This window comes from Leucopleurus acutus (assembly GCF_964270905.1).
Source record: "Leucopleurus acutus genome assembly, chromosome: 14".
In the NCBI taxonomy this organism is placed as follows: domain Eukaryota; kingdom Metazoa; phylum Chordata; class Mammalia; order Artiodactyla; family Delphinidae; genus Leucopleurus; species Leucopleurus acutus.
Window position 1 is genome coordinate 56854177 of NC_139156.1, and position 19788 is coordinate 56873964.

At 42.7% G+C, this 19788-nt stretch overlaps 1 protein-coding gene across 1 annotated transcript in view; it reads right to left on the reverse strand.

Annotated features, from left to right (window-relative positions):
• The window catches only part of LRMDA (leucine rich melanocyte differentiation associated), a 1110101-nt gene that overhangs the window by 358505 nt on the left and 731808 nt on the right, over positions 1-19788 (reverse strand). The gene's annotated exons all lie outside the window — the stretch shown is intronic.

Here is a 19788-nt window from a genome sequence, read left to right on the forward strand (position 1 = left end):
AACAAGGTAGCAGGTGCTAAGTCCCATTCGAAGAACACATATGACAATTATGGTAAGTGGCTATCATGCATTGAGATATACCCAAGTTGGCCAATGGATCTGGAGGGAGAAGAACTTGGTTTGAGGCCTAGCTCTGGCACTTGCAAGTCATATGACCTTTGACAAGTCATTTGACCTCTCTGTCTCTGTTTTTTCAATAATAAAGTGGGGTCACTAAGAGATACCTCACACTTTTATCTTGTGAGGAATAAATGAAAAACATATATGTGAGAGTGATTTACATGTAGAGCACTATACAATATCAGGTATAACTTTTATGACAAAGATGATTAGTAATAAGGCTGTTGCTTCCGCCCAAACTCAGGAAATAAGATTTTAAAGCACTCTGCTGTTTCCATGTGCCTCTATACCCATTTGATCATCCCAACTCGTCCTCTCTTGTGTGAGTAACAAAAAGTCACCCACCAAGATCAAGGAATGCCATCAGAATTTTAAGATCTGGACCTTTTGTGTTTATGAACCATCTAACAAACTGGCAAAGGAGTAGAAATGGAAGGCATTTGCTACTGTAAGAAACCCTACTATGAATTGTTTAGTAATGAGAATAATCACTGCCTAATGTATCTGTCACTGGTTCCGTGAAACACATACACATTTCACATGCAGGCACAATATATTCTGAAAAGCAGGGTCTTACTCCACATATCTTCACAAAGTATCTTTAATTGACTAGTGTACCATAGTGTTATACCTATGGAATCAAGGTATTTCAAAGTACATGAGAAAATAAGTAGGGGTAGGATTGATAGGCAAACTCTATCTCAGCAGAACCCTGGGTTCTATGTTTCCTGGGTTCATAGAATCAAACTCAAGAGTGGAGTTAGTTTCCCAATTTGTGGGAGGAAAATAGCCATAATTAAAGAATAGAATTTCTTCCATTTTGTGATTGCCCTCTAATCATTTTCTCATATCCTTATTGTCCTTTACTGTTATCTTTGAGAGAATATACCAAAAGACAGCATTTCTGGTTTGGCAGAAAACGACATGTTTAGCTGCCTTAAGTTTAGGGTGATACTATTAATAGTCTCCAGAAAGCGAACACTTGCCCTTTGCCTGTCACGCATACCACTGCCTGTGGTTCTAATCCTCACAACTGTTCCATAAGACAGACACTAATATTATCCCTAGTTTAAAGTAAAGGAAGTACAGAAAGGTTAAGTAACACGCATGAAGTCACACAGCCAGAGCTGGGAGGAACCGGGATTTTCTCTGAGCAATCTGACTCCAGATTCTACGCTCTTAACCTAGAACACATATGAAAACACAAGGGCACCATAACCTCCCAACGCTCTCTTCTCTGTTTGAGAACCCCTGGGTTAAAGATCTGGTAAAACAGGACCACTATCACAGAACTTGATACAATGCTGGCTTCTTGGATATGAAGTCCCAACACAAAAGTTAATATTAGAACTATGCCAATGACTTCTGTATTTTATGCACACACACAAGCAAACACACACACACACACTGTACACCCTACACCCCAGTCAGTTTACTAGATAACCTGCCTAGATTTATTTTATTTTGGCAGTGAATGAAGATATTCCTCTTCCAGTTCAATTAAAAAAAGCACAACAGAGCTGTAAATATAGAAATGAATGCAAGAATTCAACCGTTTGATTGCATTAATTCAAAGAACTGATTAAAGAGCCTTGATACAATGGTAGAAATCGGTTTGATTTAGTAAGCTACATCATCCATGAAATCTACACAGAGTGGGGAAAAAAATTAAACCTGTCACTTTAAAGAAATACACCCTACAATAAAGGGAATGAGGAAAAGGAACTTCTAGGATAATTTATAAACATATACATAATCTGGAGAAACCAAATCACAATGGGATATTACATTCCTCCAAATCTGTGACTGGGGGCAGCTCTCCCCTCACTCCCACCTCCAGCTCTCAATTAAGAAAAGGGTTATTGCTTTCTTGTTGCTTCTCCTGAGCCTGGAACATGGCACAGCAAGGACATCTAAGTTATAAGCACTGCTCGGCAATTAGCAGGCCATTAGTCTTCCTTTGCATTGTAGCATCACAGTGCTTGGTTGGCTCTGTTCTGCCATGTGGCCAGAGCTGAGCGTAAGAGCCGAAGTTTCCCAGCCACAAGTACCTGTACTCTGCTCCAAGGGACCAGAAGAAGCCCGTAACCAAATAAAGCCAATAGGAAACTTGCTAAGCATCTTGCTCCACCGGCCTTCTACATCAGCATTGCCTGGGAGCTTGGTAGAATGGCAGAGTCTCAGGCCTACCCCAGATCTCATGAATCAGAGCCTGACTTTAACTGAGTTCCCATATGACTTCTATCCACAGTAAAGTTTGAGCTCTGTTCTAGGTTTCTGATGCCAGCCAAAGCATTGTTCAGCTCTGGGAGCAGTACTCTAACTGCATGGTGGTGGGTGACCAGCAGGTTAAGAAACTGGAAGTCTTAGAAATGGGTGACAACAGGGCTGGGAAGGCTTCACCTGGAGAGAAGAGGTCTTACTGAGTCAGGTTCAGAGATCTGAGAGATCTCATGTCGTAGAGGATCAAGACCTGTTCCATGAAGGGCCACAGAGAAGGACTAGGTAGTTTAGACCAGAGTTTCTCAATAGCAGCATTACTGACATTTTAAACCAAATAATTCTTTACTGTGGGAAGCTGTCCTGTGCATTGTAGGATCTTAACAGCATCCCTGGCTTCTACCCACTATATGCTATTATCACTCCCGACCCAAGGAAGGAAAATCAATAAGGTCTCCAGTCATTGCCAACTATCCCCAGGGAGACAAAATCACCCCCAGCTGGAAACCACGGGTTTAGATGTCCAGTAGCTCATATGAATCAAATCAGTGGTATGACTGCTGAAAATAAAATATAATAAAATAACAAAGAGTCAATCTTTAATTATAAAAATAGTCTAAGTAGAAGTACAAAAGAAGGAAGGCAATGTTCTGGCCCTATTCTGCTCTGGTCATTCCTTCCTGTAATACTATGTTCGGTTCTAGCCCCAAACTTACAAATAATAAGCAAACAAAACAAACATACAAAAAAACACTGGCTAAATTAACTATGTTGATACGAAAGCATCTAAGATACAGATACCTCAGGGAATTGTGTCATATGAGGAATAACTTAGGGGATTAAATTTGGAGATGAGAAGCACATACCAGGTGTCTTGCAATATCTGAAGGACCATATGAAAGAGGAATAAGGATCTAGTCTGTGTGGCATTTGGAGATAGAGCCAGAGACATCAGAGTGGACTGAGGATTAAGAAGAGGAAGTACCATTCTGTGGGCAGCACTGCCCATAGAGAGATGGGGTGCATTATAAATCATCCAGGGCTACATCACTAGGAGACAATGTAAGATGCAGCTGGATAATCACATGTCACAGAGGGGGCATAATGGACCCTGCCCTGAGTTGGAATAGGACAAGGTCATTTATTCGTTCTATTATTCACGCTTTCAACAGATATTTATTACATATCTGATATAATACAACCATATGCATGTAATTCAAAACAGAATTACATGTTCTAAGATGAACTGGAATTGATCTTGGCCTTTAAAGAGTTCAGAGAGAGGAAGAGGCTGACTGGGAGACTCCTCAACGACCAGGACACATTCAGTGGGACAGGAGGGGCATCTGGCCCAGCATCCTCCTCTGCTCTAACTAGTCTCTAGAGAAAACATACTCATGATGGGTACCAGGCAAAGCAAAGGAAGGAGGTAGCACATGGAGAAAGTTGGAGAAGGGGCAGAAGATTTGGACTCTTGTCCTGCCACTTAGCAGCTTTGGACAAGCCTCGGGTGGGCTAGAAGATTTCTGGTTCAGATTTTAAAGCTAATAGAGGTTTCAGCTACAGTACTGCAAGGTCTCTTCCCTCTTAGAGTTTCTGATCATGTAATGAACAGTCAGGATCCTAACATAGAACAGGCATTCAATGTTTGCCGAAGAAACGATCACCCAACATGCAAAGAGAGCCCAATGTGGCGCGTTCTCCCTGCAATGGATAGCTATATCCTACCTCTTGTAGACTCTAAATCTTTCACTTCCCGTTAATTCATTTTCCTAGTTGGCAAAGCAGACAGAGCTATACAGTTACTTAAAAGAAAACAGCTACCACCAGTACAATTTTCGTTAACTCACGGCCCACCTTGGTCTAACAATGGCAAGGTCACCTTAGCCAAACACTAATATCACATGGACACAATTAACTATCATTTTCATGCAAATAATGAATCTAAACCAAATTCAAATGTTTTTCGCTTTTTTTTTAATGTGGCACAATGCTGACAAGAAGACAAAGTAAATGTCTCCATGTGTCTTTAATAATAACCTTAAAGGAAGACATATTTTATCCTAAAAGAAGTGGTTCAGTCACATGACCCTTACTGGGCAAGTATTAAAACAGCTGTTCTACGCATAGAATAACATTCTTTTAATTTACTGTGTTTGCTCTTTAGACCCTGTTTTGTTTTTCCATTTTGAAGAACTAAATGCCCCAGATGAATCAGTCAACAATATGCTGGCTGCTCTCACATTCAGCCTTCTGCTGTTTTACAATAGTGCCCCAATCTTATTTCAAGAAAAGAATGACAAACTTATAGCTGCAAATGCTAAATTTATGGGGTTCTTTGTGGCAGGCATTACTGAGAACAGGGCTGAGGAAATAGGTAAGATGTAGTGGAAAGAAGAAACCTCCATAAATACAAGGCCAGGCCTTGATTTTCATCTGAGCCCTGCCATCCAAGCACCGAAGCCCCACATGCTTGAGATTTTTTTAAAAGATGTGTGGGGCGGCCAAAGGTGCTGAGTGCTAATTAGATGGACAAATGAACAGTCACCCTCAAAAGGCACATTATGCCTAGTCACAGGTCTTCTGAATGCCCTGGTCGCTGCTTTAATAGCTCTGTGACTTTAAATGGTACAAGGTCAGGAATAGTTACATTTTACTGGAACCTTCCCAACAGCCCCCATGCTGCCCACCAGAGCCCAGGGCTGTGTCTCTGCAAAACTGTCCTATTAGAATGGGAGGAATGCAACCCTTGATTTCACCAACATGATGTCAAATAATTAGTAGAGGGCACATTTTATGTTTATGGTTTTCACCCCCTCTTTCAGGCATAACTTTTGATGAAGGAAATTCCATTCGATGTACAATTAGGAGGTCTGTTTAAACGAATCTTAAGAGTGGCTTTGCCCAAAGAGTATTCTAGGGAACGCTAGTTTCACAAAAGGCTTTTTCACAAAGTTTTAGGAAATGAAGCCATATTCTATCATCCTCTTGGAGACTCGTATCATACTTCAGCACATTAAAGGCTTAGGAAGCCCAACAGAAAGGAAGCCTGCGTAACTTTATTTAACCAAACATTTCACAAAACCTTTTGCTAAGGATCTCCTTTTTCATAGAACACTGATTTGGGACCTGGAATCAAATTATCTGGATGATGAAGCACATATTAGACTTCTCATCCAGGTGTGTGACCCATTGTTGACCTGTTTGGGCAGACTGACCTGGTAGCTAGCTCACCTCCAATGAGAGCGTTTGAGCCTAATGTTTTTCAACTGCCTCATAAGCTAGGGAACTAGACTCATAGACTTAACATGAGACCTTGCACCTTTTGGGATCTCTATCTCTCCCTTAAGTATTACCAAAACTCTTGAAGAAGCATGATGATGCCAGGACATATGAGCCTATGTGAAAGTCAATCTCATAATCCTATTCAGTGGTAACCTCACCCTCCTTGTAAATGATGCTCAAGTTATGCTGCCTACCTACAATTTTCTGACATGTCATGTCCTCTCAAGTCTCTGTACTTTTGAACAGGCTCCACCCATTGCCTGAAAGACCATCCTCATTTGGTCACCACTAAAATATCAAGTATGGATTGATGCAAGTTAGAGCTCTCAAGCTAAACAATGAATTCATAGATTCTTTCTCCTCATTTATAAGTCACCACTTCTCTTGAAAGCCCCAGAGAGAATTTAGCTCCTCCTTCTTTGGGACTCCTCTTATACATGTATTGTATCACATTTCACTATAATTGCCTGCTTAGACCTGTCACTCTCTAGGGTCACATTTTATTCAATTTCGAAGCCTCAGAGCCCAGCAAATTGTAGATATCAATACATTTTTGTTGTTGTTGTTCAAAGATTACAAATTCTCCCCTTTCTCTATGTAAGTTTCACAGTCATATGCTCTATTCCCTGCCACTGAAGGTTGCACAGCTACTAGAAGTACATAAAAAATATGGTACATTCATCTTAGCCCTCCCTCCTCTCAGAGAAGATACATAAACAGTAATATTTAGGATTAAAAATAACAACAAATCAAAATTTGATATCCTGAAAGGGCCAAAAAAAATCCCCAGTTGAATTTCTGGGATAATCCTTGGCCACATGAAACCAACCAAATCTTGGCCTACTAAGTGCCTCTCCTCTATAAATAGTATCTTCCCAGTCATGAACTTTTAAAACCACCTTAAAAGAAACTGATTGGAGCAGGGGGTCTAATTATTATTTAAAATGACAACTGAAAACAGGCTCCAATCAAAGACTTGTTTAACTTTGTTAAGAACAGAACCAAAACAGCGACAATTTAATGCAGTGTTATCCCTGGCAATGGCAAGTCTGCATTTCTATCTTGGCTCCCTCTTTATCTTCCATCGCACTGCTAATAGGCCTGGCTCTGGAGGAACAGCTAAGGAAACGCTGACACATGTGCAACTTCAAGAAACACGCTCCTATCTATAGCTAAATATTTATGCAACCTAGCCCTAGTCTGGTGATGACCACTTTCCAAAACATTTTATAGGGCACACAGAGAAGCCATACATATTTAAAAAGAGGAGAAGGGTACTTTAAAAAAAGATTTTATAAAGTCATCAATTTGCCTTCAGATAGACTGTAAAGCACTAAGTATCATAGCATTCATGAAGTGAGAGGATATACACATACATTTTAAGGCCTTACATTTAACCCCACAAAACATGGTGTTGGAGCACTGTAAGTTTGAGCTCTACCGAACTAAACCACAGGTTCATAAATTAGAGAGGGGACACCATTTCTCATCTCCTAGCAGGAATGAGTATAAAGTGTTCCAAGTTAGTCTTTTTCCTTTTAGAAATTGCCAGGAAAGAAATATTTAAAATTACCCTCCATAATGGAATGTCTTAATTTATGACAGTTTTCATAGCTATTTCTTTGTTGCTTCAATTATGTCCAACCAATGAAATATTAACCATCATCAAGAAACAGCAATTTTCCAGACTCCACCTATTTCTATTATTTTATTTTCTAAGATACTCAGGAGGCCATGCCTTCAATAGCTGGGATACCTTAAGTTGACTAGTGTTGAAAGAGCCATGACTTGTCTTAAGACAAGAAAAATTACTCAAATCCCACTGTAGTTTTGATTTGCATTTCTCTAATAATTAGCAATGTACCACCTCACCAGAATGGCCATCATCAAAAAGTCTACAAATAATAAGTGCTGGAGAGGGTATGGAGAAAAAGGAACCCTCCTACACTGTTGGTGGGAATGTAAATTGGTGCAGGCACTATGGAGAACAACGGTATGGAGGTTCCTTGAAAAAACTAAAAACAGAGTTACCATATGACCCAATGATCCAACTCCTGGGCATATATCAGAGAAAACCATAATTCAGAAAGATACATACACAGCAGCACTATTTACAATAGCCAAGACATGGAAGCCATCTAAGTGTGCATCAACAGATGAATGGATAAAGAAGATGTGGTGTGTGTGTGTGTTCACACACACACACACACACACACACACACACACACAGGAATATTACTCAGCCATTAAAAAGAATGAAATAATGTCATTTTCAGTGACATGGATGGACCTGGAGATTATCGTACTAAGTGAAGTCAGACAGAGAAAGACAAATATCATATGATATCACTTATATGCACATCTTAAAAAAGAGATACAAGTGAACTTATTTATAAAAGAGAAACAGACTCACAGACATAGAAAACAAACTTATGGTTACCAAAGGGGAAAGGTGGGGGGAGGAATAAATTAGGAGTTTAGGATTAACATATACAGACTACTGTATATAAAATAAACAACAAGGACCTACTGTATAGTGCAAGGAACTATACTCAGTACCTTGTAATAACCTACAAGGAAAAAGAATTTGAAAAAGAATATATATTTTATATATATATATATATATATATATATATATATATAACCGAATCACTGTGCTATACACCTAAAACTAATACAACGTTGTAAATCAACTATATTTCACTTTTTTAAAAAAGGCTTTAGGCTACCTAAAAAAAATTACTCAAACCCAAGAAGTTCCATCTACAATCTGCCGTAGACTAGTCACGACCCTTTCAGAGGGCTGTTCTTACCAAATGGAGCAGTTGCAGTCTCTTCTCTTGGCCCCTGGTCTACTTATTTGTTAAACAAGGGAAGTGAAAGTTGGGGACAACCTGCAACATCACCTCAGAACTTGTTAAAAGAAAAAAAGTGAAGATCCCCAAGCTCTGTGGCATACCTAGGGAGATAGACTCTCTGGGGGTGGTTCCCTGGAATCTGAATATTTAACAAGCACCCCAGATGATTTGAAAAGGGCACACCAGAATCCAAAAACATCAGTGAACCAAGTGACTGCTGGCTATTTCCCAGTCCTATTACTATGGCTATTGGTGATGGCTTTGGCAAGGGAATCAACCCATCTCATTGCTGTGGGCTTTTCCTACTTGTGCAAAGGACTAGGCAGCCTTGATCCATAGTGTTTTCACCAAAGGGCACATAACATGAGAGGACACACTTTCAGGGCACAGGTTCATAATTCTGATACCTTAGCCAATTTGCTTGTAAGTCCTTTTCTACACTTCCAGCGTTTCTTGCTCGTTTTGAACCTAGTGCCACCTCGGGAAGAGGTCCTGCTACCTACGTGCTTCTCAGAACCCACATGGGAAATGGCTCTTTTTAGCCTTTGTTGCCAGTGACTTGGAAGTAAGTTGAAAAATCACTTTTAAATAATTCTCTTGCCCTTTGCAAGGTAATCAAGAGAGTCATTTTGGCATCTCCTTAACTGGCCACTGGATTCCCTTCGTGGCATTTAAGAACCCAAATTTCAGGCAGTCTGTCACTAAACAGCTGCTTTCACTGCCTTCCTAAATGTCCTTACAGGGTGGTTTCCACGCCTCAGAAATCTGACATTTAGAAGCAAACACCTGCCTTTCACCTACTCAACTCACCAGCCACATTCCCCAAGTCACTTAGCCATTCGCTCAGACGCAACTCCCTGAATTCATTCGATTTAATCTCAGGCAGTGACTGGAATCAGCCTCTTATCAGGGGCTGAGGTGTTTGGGGAAAGATTAGAAGGAATGAAGTGAGTAAGGGGTCAAATATCCTACAGTTGGAGTTGAATAAATGGCCACTCATTTCAAAGCGTTGGATTTTGAAAGAAAACAGCTTAGGGCTATAGAGGCAAATGGGGAGGTGACACCCAACACCATCCAGGATATACGTATTCTGTCTGCTTTATTTAAATAGAAAGAGACATAAGTGCATTTATAAGGATCGCTTTAGCTTTTCTCTTTATCAGCGTCTTCCATCTTACCTCCATTACAGCTCTGACAGAATAATTAATTTCAGTCACTCAATCATTTAACAAAAACTTGCAGGTGACCTCAACATGCCATATGAGCCACAGAGAACTAGTCACAACAGCCGTCTTCAAATTCCCTTGGAAAGGAAAATTAAGCCTGCTATGTGTGGCTTGGGGCAACCTAAGCCGTAAATCTCTCTTTTCTGATCTCTTCATAGAGATGAAAGAGCAAAGCCGCTCTGGGTTACATACAACAATTATGTGTTCACCAAACTCAGGGAATCGGCTTTCAGACAGCCCTAATCATTACCAATTAACCACGTCTGCTGACATCCTGTACGAACTGCCTCAGCGCTGCTGAATACCGGGCCCTCCCTTCAGGCAGCCAGTCTCTTACTTACAGCATATGTGTTTTAGAAAGCCTATTAATGTTTGTTGACAATTCCAAATAGAGGTCACCTGTTGTCATGGTGCAAAATACCCTCTTTCCCCCCTCTGAATGCCAGGCAGGGAGGGCAGCTTTGTTAGCAACACTTCAGTGCATTTCTATATTGCCACCAACATTCAGATCTGATGAAAAGAGATTTAGGGTCTCCCAACTCGTCAGTGGCAATTCCCACCTGCTACCGCACACCCATTTGGGACTGAAAGGAGTCTCTTCCTTGGATAATAAACTTGACAGAATGTGTTCAGGCCCCAGGCCTCCAGAGGAAGATGTCCAGTCACGGGCAGCCGAATTGTAAGAGGAAGATTTACCAAAATCGTCAGAAACGTAAATCTGGAAACAGGACTTCATTCCACTGGATGCAAAGTGGCCTTTTTCCACTTGAATCAACCCCACTTAGGGCCTAAGCCCTCAGAATAGAGAACTTGCATTTAGGGATTCTATTAACAATTTGCACAGGAGTCTTTTTCCATACTTCCGATGTGTTCTTGCCCGTTTGAAAATGGTGCCACTTCGGTAAGATCCAAGTGGAGACTGAAAAAGCTTTTAATTATTAAATCCAATAATTATTTAATTCAATTTAATTCCTCCAGGTTGTGCCAAGGAAAGGGAAACATCATCCCGCAAAATGTCAAATTTGAATTGTAAGCATTTGGACTAGAATCTCGATGTTACCTTAAGCCTGCGAGAGTTTCAACAAGATTGCATTCTCCTTGAGGGCAAAGCTCTACTGTTAGAAGAAAGCCCCACAGTATCTGTGAGAGCAGCCTGCCAAGGAGGAACTCTGTGCAGGATTATTGTGATGAGCAGCCTGCGCTCACTTCACCCTCTAGCATCATAAAATCACAATGTGCTGCATGCAAGGTAGGGTTCCAGCACCCTCCCTCAGCAGTGGGTCAGAGGTAAGGTCAGAAGCGCTTATAAGGACAGCCAGCTGGACAAGCCCTTGGTCCCTCCCTCGCAGTTGTGAGTTATCTGAGAGCATCTCGCGCCCAGGGCCCAGGCTCGCAAACTGTGCGCTGAGGCACGCTGGGGCACTGCAGCAAACTCAGAGGGGCAGTGTGGGGTACTCACATTAAAATGAATTTAAATTAATTTAGGTTTAAGTTTACTTTAATTTTTAAATATTTTAAAATTTTGAGGAAAGCAAAGCAATACTCCACAGCTGTCAAATACCTTGCAAACTACTAGCTCAAGGTGGTCCTCGGTTTCAACATTAAATCACGCTACCTTCTTTTGATCACGTCCTATTTCTGTGAAACTTTCAGCAGTTGCTTGATAAAAAGTTGCATGAAAATCAGTGTGGAAAAGGACATGAGGGTGGCAGCGTCCAACCTGATTTCGAGATTTGAGTTCTGCAGTGCCCAACAGGTACACACATCCCATTGGTAGTGACTGTGGTTATTTAAAAATAAATATAAAATATTTTCTTTTGATTTATGTGTATTTTTCCCAAACGGTCACCAAGTTGTTAGGACATAAATACTTATTAACTTATTTGGATCCATCTAACTACTTAATAAACAGAACTCTCTGTGTGTGTGTGTGTGTGTGTGTGTGTGTGTGTGTATGCACACCTAGAGGCATCGTGAAAAAGTTCCTGAGACACAAAGGGTGCCACGAACTGAGCAAGGTTGGGAACCATCCTTCTTCTCTTCGCTCTGAACACCTCCTATTCTTTCTTTATTTTTCGCGACAAGCTTCAGTCACAGGATTCTGGCCTTGGAGCCTCAGGAAGCTCCTTACAAATACAGATAAAGCCTATTGCTCCGTCCACTCATCCTTCCTGGAGGAGCCTGAAGACAACTTGCAAATGAACATACAAATCTACACGTGGCCCACAACAGAGGGCTAATAAGCTCCCTCCATCTTCTTGGTTGCAGGCACACTTTGGAAGTGTTATTCCATCAGGTGAACATGGGCTGCCAAATGTAGACACAGTCCGCCATCTGGGATGGAGAGGCCCCACAAGAGGGAATTAACCAACCCCAGTCAAGCCATAAGGAAATACAGACCCATCACCTCGAGCACGGCCATACCGCCACCATCACCACTGGAAGGGTCTAATAAAGATCCTTTTCTCTGGGTGGTGTTTTTCTCAGCGACACCTCATTACCCCTGCGTGCTGGCCAGTGCTTGACCTACTTTCTTGGAGTAGAGGACAGAAACAAATTACCAGGCTTTTCAAGAAACACAATGCACAGTAAATAAATTTCCTTCAACTACAGAGTGCTATCATAACCCACGCCAGGAGAGGAAGCAATCTAATTTCAATCTGTAATCAGAACCAAATATAAGAATCAATGCAGCAAACCCTCTGCAGCTATACGAAGGGGTATCCGGCTGACCTCCGAATCTCTGCCCGGGAAATGAAAGCAGACGACTGACAGATAACTTGATGGAAAAGCCAGTGAGGGCAACAGAAAGCCAGTCAGGTTGTAATAACACCTGAGAGTTACCCAGGGTCCCGGGCAAGGTCCTGTTTGCCGCTCCAAACTGCTGCTACCTCAATTGCCATTAACCACTTCTAATGCTGTAATGAATCAGCTTAGGTGCCTGGACACTAGGAAAAATGATACCCTCATTTTCTTGCAAATGTAGATTGCAAACCGCAGGACAGAAATAAGGACAATTGAATGCCTTTCTCTGGGCTGCTAAAAATGAAGGGAGCTTCAGGTCTTCGGTGGCCATCCTTCCTGGGACAAAATGGTTCCCTGGCCTCACCACACAGTCACCCAGAGGACACAGAGGTAAAATCTGCCTTCTACAACGTCTCTTGGCAGGTTCGTGTCCCTCTTCCCTTCCCTACCCCTCTCCCCATCCCAGCTACCAGACTGAAATAACATTTATTGAGTCCAAGCACATGGAACGAGGCATATTCCCAGAATTACTTTATTTGATCTTAGTAACTCCATGAGGTATGGAGATAATCCCCATTTTACTGATGAGGAAATTGAAGCTCAAAATGGTTATGGGATGTGCTCGAAGCTACACAGCTGGTTGACTTGCAGAGTTAGAACTGAAATCCACTCCAACCCTAGTCTCTTGTCCTTTGCTGCCCTAGTTAACTAGAGGAATTGTCCTGGTGCCTGACACGACCAGGAAAGCAACAACAGGCCCACTGTCTTATAAAATGTCTTCATGTGAAGTTAAAACAGGTGTCTCTGACAAGACTCATTTGATATGCAGAGAAATTTTCTTAATATGTGTAACATACGATGATTTTGTTCGAACTGGGTACTGTCATCTGCCTAGAGATCATCATTATAAATGTACTAACCTACCGTCGCCGTGATGTGCACACTGTCCTTCTAGATGTTGCACCATCGTGTAGTGTATAACCTGCCACACCTTCCCTCATGTCCCTGGGTGGGCTAGGCTTAAAGGAGGGGAACATTTTATGCCTAATCATTCTGGGAAAGGCAGGAAGAATAGTGAAAAATGCAGTCTTTAACATGATAGGCAGTTGGTAAATAAGCATTAAATTAAATGGAACCCAAATGCCTATCTTCAAGGAATTAAAACTAACATATAAGCAGAAAAATACTCTTATAAGAACAATTGTAAAAGCCAAATGGTGGTCAATAGGGCATAAACTCAATTCCAGGAGCTGAAACTCAATTAAGAGTAGAGATCAAATCAGAAAACCAACAGACAGACAGCATCCTTGACTAGTGGCTACGTATTAGCTAGAATGCAAGGTCCATGAAAGCAGGGACTGAGTCTGTCTTGTTCACTGCTTTATCCCCAGGCTTTAACATGGTGCCTTCCATGCAGGAGGTGCCCGAGAAGCGTGTACTCGGAGAACATTTGGGGCCTCTGTGTTCCCTGGATGCTGGTTAGCGTAATGGCTCAAGGAAAAGGGACTGGATGCCTGCTCTGTGCCAGGTACCAGCTGGTCCTGAACCACAAGAGCTGCAGGGCCTCTCAGCAAAGGAAAACCAATGCCACCAGGACAGCCTAGGTTCAAGGTGCTCACGAGGACCAGAGCATCTCCTAAGCCTTCTTTCCCCATAGCCCAAGAGAAAAGGCGGTGGATAAAAATTCACACGACATGTTACTCACATCTCCCTGAAAAGCCACTTTTGACAGAACAGAAATATACTTCAGCTCCGGCTTACGGTTACTCCTCTGCCTTTTCCTACTAGGCTGGTGCTGCCCTTGGGGTAAGGGCTAATCTGCCAGCTTCTTGGGGCTCTGAGGCTAAACAGAGCACTTCTGCTTTCCAGGACCCTCATCTGGCACATTACTGTGAACGGCACATTCGCGAAATAAATAAAAAATAAACAAACTGTCCAAGATTCCACTGTTAACATTCCACACCTCAGGCTAAATGTTAGTGCCATCTTATCAGGCTCAGATTGGAATGTGTAAATGGAAAAAAAATCCCTCCAGCTAATGGCCGTATTAAGACGTGCCATTTAATCAAATGTTGCATTATCTGGAGTTATTTTTAACAGATGCACGTTGGATTAATAAAAACTACACAAAACTTGAGCTTAAACAAGAGGTTTTGCTAAGTTGACAGTAAGGGCCGCTTTAATACAGAGTCATATTAAACAGAAGCCTTTGATATTAGTGAAACCCAGAGAGATCTCAAATTTCTGGCAGTCGATCAGCAGCAAGCCATATTTTATTGTAGAATTTTTTTTTTAAATGTACTTTGAGCAAATTGTGTACTTAGAAAATTAATTGAAAACACAGCTTTGGTTCTTACCAGACCCATTTCAAAACGTCTGAAGGATGCCTGGATAACAATGTGCCCAGATAAGAATCCAGTCTGGGTCCCCAACAGAGGGACAAAAGGACACTGGGACTTTCACATATTCGTGGTATAAATATGCTAAGAATCAAAAGGTATTCACTATGGCTGATAGAAAAGAAGGGAGGATGAGGAAAGGTAGTTTCTTACAGACCAAGAAGAGATAGTATAGTCACAACAACGATATCTGTGCGTAGCTTTGCAGAATATGAAATATTCTCAAACCACCAAACCAAACCATTTTGTGCAGTCCTTAGAAGCTCTTTGAGTGAAACACAAAGTATTATGATCCACAGTTTGAGAGACAAATTTCAGTGGCTTTCCCAATATCTCCCAAATGGTAAATGGGAAAGATCAGATAATAACTCAGCTCTTCTGCTTCCAAATCCCTGTGTGTTCTCCTGGGAAAACTGTCCTAACCGCAGCGGGAAGTTTAGCCATGAAGCCTTGTGAATTCCACAAGGAAACTCCAGAACAGGCTGCTATCTGGATGCATAGAAGAGGTTGCTAACATCCTCTCATCCTAACACAGTAACTCATCACTGACTCTCACCCATTTTGTTTGTGCCTGAAGAGACACATTAGAAGGGCTACTTTTTGAATACGCAAGACACACAAAGCCAGTATCTTAAAGAAGGCCATTTAATCCATTATCTTCCCATGACTGCATTATACTTACACAAAAGTTCCTCTCCAGTCTAAGAGCGCATTTAACACATTGCCATTTTACTACTACCAACCCTGAAAAGTTGTGATTCAGCATTTGCAACCCATCGCTTATGACAAGCTGCCAATGTGTAGATTAGTCCCAAGAATTAACGTGATTCAGAGAGTGCACATCACTCAGTTTCGGCCAATTAAATGAGCACCATGCATCACTAATTCTTTCTTGTTCGGTTCATTAGTACACATACTGGGAAGCTGAAAAGTAGAAACCTAGTGGGAATATTAAAGGAGGGAATAGGTTCCTATCTTGAGAACTGCAATGCACTGACCTGAGAACTGGCCATGGGGGAAGATTTAGGGGTGGAACAGTGCAATCTCTATACCCAGAGCCACCCTTCCAGCATCTTCACTCTCTTCTTCCACAACTCTTCATAGAACCTTACATTTCCCTCTCATTTTCCCAGACTTTCAAAATACTTCCATGAAGCCTACAGGAAAGTCATGAGATGTCACTTTGTTTGAACAGAAGAGCTGCTGTGTCTGATACATTTTATCTCCTCCTCTGTTGAGTGGAATTCATCATTGCTTGCCCCAATTTCTGTCGACCAGACTAGGGAATCAAGACCTAGTGCTTCAGTCCTAAGGACAGTCAATTCAACATGAAAAAGATGTAACTTGCTTCTTTATTCAAATGAGAGTTTCACAAATGTAGCATATTTAGACCTCCTCGTGCCCCCGTGAGGATCTTTGTGCATTTACTGCCATCACGGGTATTTATAAATGTAAATCTGGCCTATCTCACTCTCCTTCCAGTAGTGGTCTAGGTCCTGTGTGTGAGGCGGATTTCAGCTTTCTGAATTTAAAAGTGCCATCTGGATGCAAATAAACTATGCCTTTTTCTTTGAAATTTATAGAGGTCTTTTTCTCTCAAAAGGTGGGTCAAAGTACATCAAGTTAATCTTGCCAGTCAACTAGTGTAAATGTCTAGGCCTCTCCACTTCTGATAATCTGCATTGTAAAATATCTCATTAACTGTACTGCAATCCATTTGAAATATTATTTTTGATGAGAGGGCCATGGAAAAAAATCAAGATAATGCCAGCCTGTTGTGGCCTTTGTTCCTTGCGAACAGACTGTTATAACAAGAACAATTTCTGTATTTTCAAAAATTAGTGCCATCTGAGCTGATGCAAGTAGAAGGCACACAACAGAGCATGACGACAAGTTGGCTTTGTGAAGAGAGTTGGGGGCCTATCTCTATGGAGAGTGTCTGCAAGAAAAATGAGAGGGAGTTCCTGCCTTGAGATGGGCAGACTGTCCTCTTCTGGGTCCATGCTCTCCTCTTGTGCCTGTAAATCCATGCAGAATCTGGGCCATGGGTTCCAGTGTCCGACTAGGAGGAAAGGTGGAGCCACAACGCCCCAGTTGACATATTTTGTAAATGGCTTGCCCTTCTTTTTTTTTTTTTTTTTTGCGGTACGCAGGCCTCTCACTGTTGTGGCCTCTCCCGTTTGCGGAGCACAGGCTCCGGACGTGCAGGCTCAGCGGCCATGGCTCACGGGCCCAGCTGCTCCGTGGCATGTGGAATCCTCCCAGACCGGGGCACGAACCCGCGTCCCCTGCATCGGCAGGCGGACTCTCAACCACTGCGCCACCAGGGAAGCCCGGCTTGCCCTTCTTGAGTTCAGCTTTGACTAAGCTTGGCGCTGGTCATCACTCTCTTCTGGGACTGCCACGTCCCCACCCTCCTCCTCCCCTGCCAGCCTCTCCTATCTGGCTTCACTCTTGAGAATGTGTGCAGCACATTCTCCGTTTGGACACTTAGCTTTGCTTTCCTCCCACATTTCTTTCCTGCTTTAATTAACACAAGAGCCCAAATGGCTCCCTTAGAGAGACTTGTCCTCTCCCCTCCTGGCACATCAGATACTTTCCGAGTAGCCTGTTTACAGTGCGCCAGCTTCACACTACAAAATCGGGCAGAAATAAGGGAACTCGAAATCAGGATTTTCTATAGGTCAAGATAGGCCACGCCGTGAACAATATGTTTTCCAGCTTCTTCATACTGGGCACCAGTGGTGATGGTCCAGCTACAACTTGGCTATCATTCGTTGGTGCCTACTGGGTGTCCATGCCATGCTAAGCATTTTACAGCGCTTCATCTACTTCTTAGAACAACAGTCAAAGGTAGGTATTGCTTGACTCAAGTTATAGATGAGAAAATGGTCTCAGAGAAGTCAAGCATCTTCCACATTCTACCGAGGAGCATAAAAGGTGCTGTGGAGAAAGGTTAGATTTCATTCCTGCCATCCTAAGATGCAGCCCCATCTAATAAAAGTGACAGAGGGCTTACCAGTCCCAAGCAAGAGGCTAATTATGTGATTCTCAATTTCTGGGCAACTGTCACCATGACCTGATTTAGTCACAAAGTTCTCCAACGAGAAGAATTAAGATGGCTTCATCTGTTCCTACAACTTCCTACCTCCCTGTTTGTGTGAACATGGTAGGCACTCAATAAACAGTTCTCATTTATTGACTATTTCTATCGGCAGGAAATATTAGAAGGAGTTTCTTATCTCTGGCCTCTAGCCTGATCTCAGGTCCTACGTCCTGGATCCCGGTACTCACGGGCACACAAACTCTCCTGCCATCCCCAGCAACACTCTTCATTCTTCAAAGGATAGGCATTTCGCTTCTCCGAATGAGTTTACTCTTCCCGTTCAGATTTACAAGCCGACAAATAACACTCAAGGGAAAGAAATTATGTCAATGTTTTTCCATTCTCACGAGCAAATCAGATGGGAGGCTGATGGTTAAGTTAGCAAACACGGTTGGTGCCTTGAGAAGGAAATCAGGAAATGTTGAGGATGAGCAAAACATATTAAAGCCAGCGGAGATCCTGGGGCCAAGCACAAACAAAGCCACTGACAGAGTCAGTCCCCTTGGAGCATGTACTGAATGACTCGAGGAGGATGAGCCCAAGGCTTTGGGTTGCACATCTCCAACCTGGAAGAGGTCAGTGGCTCCTCGAGAAATGTATACGAAAGAAATGTATCCGAAAAGGGAAAAGAGACGGTGCACACCTAAACCTGGGAACAGCCTCCTCCCATGGGCTAGGGATCAGGGTCCATCCTAGAAGGGAGCACAGCAGGGAACAGCAAGGATTCAAAGGGGAAGGCACTTCAGGGGGACTAACAATGACATTCTTAAGGCAACTACAGAGGGTCACTGATCCAACCTGTCGGGGTTATCCCTGAGGCCTCCTGGCCTCCTGACACACTGCCTACCACCCATCCCCCACCCCTGAACTCAGAGGCAGGAGACTCCAGTGTGGGTGGTTGAGGACAGGGAAAGCTTTCCAGAAGAAATAGGTTCAAGCCTCAGAGATTTCAAATAAGATATGTAATCCTGATTCTGGGCCTTACAGGACAGCCAGGCTAGTGAGATGGAGAGATAAAGGTCATGCCAGACGGGTCTGGGGATCAGGCCTTCTGGTGCCTTGGATCCTCTTTTCGGTGGCCCTTAAATTTCAGAGGTAACTATAAAGGTCTCTTTTTTGTTTGTTTGTTTTTGCGGTACGCGGGCCTCTCACTGCTGTGGCCTCTCCCATTGCGGGGCACAGGCTCCGGACGCGCAGGCTCAGCGGCCATGGCTCACGGGCCCAGCCGCTCCGCGGCATGTGGGATCTTCCCGGACCAGGGCACGAACCCATGTCCCCTGCATCGGCAGGCGGACTCTCAACCACTGCGCCACCAGGGAAGCCCTAAAGGTCTCTTTAAATAGTCCCTTCCAGTGTCCTTGGCTCTCTCTGAGCCTGGTCTCTGCTGTGCTCATAGGAATCTTTCAATCTTAGGAATGATTTGCCACATTTACACTAACAGGCAAGTATCCCAGCCATGGGTGCCACTGTTTTTTTTTCCCCTCTCTATCATCAGGTTTACCCTAAAATAAATGAACACATCTCTACTTTTACCCTAAAAAATATCCCCAGAGCAGGCCCTCTTTACAAAGCTACTCCCCCTGGGCCCTACAACAGCTAAAGCTAAATGACCCCGAGGTCCATGGTAGACCTAGAATAATAAATTTCTCAGCAGATGATTTGCTTTGACCAGAAACTGACACGTGAAGGGTCTAGCTTAACTCTACTGCCTTGTGGTATTTGATGGGGACTCTTGGGGATTCTGATGGGAACCTTGATCATTAACCTTAGCTTTGAAAAGAATATTCCCAGCATGGAAACCCTCCTTGAACATGTTTTTTGCTGGACAG